General features: G+C 33.6%; 1 protein-coding gene across 1 annotated transcript in view; it reads left to right on the top strand.

The window, feature by feature from the left end:
• Positions 1–2,412, top strand: part of NRG3 (neuregulin 3) — a 1,091,888-nt gene that overhangs the window by 250,005 nt on the left and 839,471 nt on the right. The window lies entirely within an intron of this gene.

A 2,412-nucleotide genomic window follows, 5' to 3' on the forward strand; every position in this document is an offset into this window, starting at 1 on the left:
TATCAAGTAATGATATGTGCTTTGAAGAAATAGAGCAGAGTTTGTGGATGGAAAGTAATGGGTGCTATTAGAGTTAAGTTAAACTGAAAAAAAAATAGAGAAAGGAATCATTGAAAAGAGAGCAGGAAGTGAACAAAAGGACTGAAGCCAATATGAACACATTTGACAAAATCTGAATTTTTGGGGGGTGGGATGTTCATATTAGACACTGAGGCAGAAGCATCCTTGATGTGTGAGGTAAGATTAAAAGGTGAGTGTGACTAGAGTAGAATATGCAGGGGAAGAGGGTAAGGGGATACTGCTGGGGAGATAGCTGGAGGCTGTTAGAAGATGGCCGTGGAAAGGAAGGTGGAATAGTAGGAGTTCTAAAGGGGGTGATGGGGGTGGGGAGTGGTTGGAAAAGGTGAAGGGATTAGAAGTACAATTTGGCAGTTACAGAATAACTCATGAGGATGTGAAGTACAGCATAGAGAGTATAGTCAAGAATATTGTAATAACTATGTATGGTGCCAAGTGGTTACCGGACTTATCTGGGGAATCACCTCGTAAGTTATATAAATGTCTAACTACTATGCTGTGTACCTGAAACTAATATAATATTCAATATTGACTGTAATTGAAAAAAAAAAGAGTGATGGAAATCCATTGTATTGTTTTGAGTAGATAAATGACATGATTTAATTTACATTTAAAATATGACTGTGGTTACTTCTCTTTTCTTTTTTTAAAATAGATTTCAAGGCAGCAATATTAGAAGCAGGAATCCTTGTGGACAGTCTACTATAGAAGGGCAGACAAGGGATAGTGAAGTCATGGGGTAATTGTTCTAGAATGTAATGAGAATGAGTCAGATTGGATTGATATTTGAGGGTAGAAAGAAAGAGATTAGGATTTTTCAGAGCATTGGATTTGGTATGTGAAAGAAAAAGAGGAATCAAAAATGATTTTAAATGATAGTTTCAGTCAAAATCTCCTCCGATGTGAATTTCCTAAGCCTCTCTTTTGCCAGCCGAATGTGAGATTCTCCTCCCAAATCCTTAAAAACAGTGAGTTCTGATGATTTTTTTGTAGTAGGCATCATGTTTGGCATGAGGTTGGCATTTGATAACTATCTATTGAATTAACGAATTAGTTTATTCCTTTTCTGGTGATTAGCAATATCAGTTCTTTGTTGCTTTAATTTGTATTTATTGAACTTCAAGATGTTTTAATATGTTTATTAGAAATATCTATTTCTTCATGAAGTGCCTGTTTATAACCTTTGATCTTTGTGATATTAGATTATGTAGGAGTTCTTTATACTTTCCAGATGTTATTTTTGTTATATATTGTACATATATCTCAGTATTTTGTTTCTTTTAAAATTTTATGTTTGTTTTTGGCTGTTGCAAAGTTTTAGAATCACATGCATAAAGCTTTATACGTTAGAGATTTTGGAGCTAACCTATTCTGGGTGGCAATCCATGACATCCATTCTGCTATTTCTTAATTCCACACTGAGGTCAGAGGACAGACATCACTAATCAATCAGAGTGCTCTTTCTTGTCCTCAGTAAGCTTTCACAGCCCAGTTCTTAAGTATAATCGGCCAGTGTTGATGCTCAAAGATGAACTGTGTCCCATGTGATTGAGATTCAACTCTCTCATTCTGAAAATAACTAAGCCAGAGAAAGATCTAGTCCTAGATCATCCAGCTCTGCTTTTATCTACTTTCCTCAAGAATATTGCATGATAATTCCTTTGATTCTCATGAACCATTTGACTTTTCCTTGGATGATTACTATGTGGAACAGGGAGGGAAAAGAGTGTTTATAGGAAGAAATAGATCTGCTTTGAGTTGTCTATAGGACTACTGCTGTTGGGTGTCCTGGATTGTCTTTTCTGTAAAGGGCGTATTGATACTTGACTTACCTGATGGATACTGATAAAGGGATGAATTCCTTTTATCACTTTAATCTATGATTCTCTGATTATTAGAACACATCACAACCTAAAGATAATGAAATTTTGCAAAATAATAGCAAATAGAGCCAGTTAGAATAGAAAATCTGAAAAATTGTCATTTATTGAATCAAAGTGTGATGTATGATTTTAGAAACAGAGGAAAACATATCAGCCAGTTTTTCTCTTTTATAATGAAATTAAATTCTATATTTATTAGTTATATTGAAAATAGTGCTCATCACACATTAGTTTTTTGAGATTCAGGCAAAATAAATCATCAGCCCTCTTTGACATTTAATCCGTTTCAATGTCATTATATCTTTGAATTCAATTATTTATTACCCTTAATTAAATTCAGTTTAAATGATGGAATTTCCATTTCAAAGTGTTTATTTCATAATTCCTGGAAGATTATAATTTCCAGTCAATTTAACAAATATTAAGATTATTTTATGCAAGGTACAATTTT

The sequence above is a fragment of the Pteropus vampyrus genome, unplaced genomic scaffold, assembly GCF_000151845.1.
Source record: "Pteropus vampyrus isolate Shadow unplaced genomic scaffold, Pvam_2.0 Scaffold20, whole genome shotgun sequence".
NCBI lineage: Eukaryota > Metazoa > Chordata > Mammalia > Chiroptera > Pteropodidae > Pteropus > Pteropus vampyrus.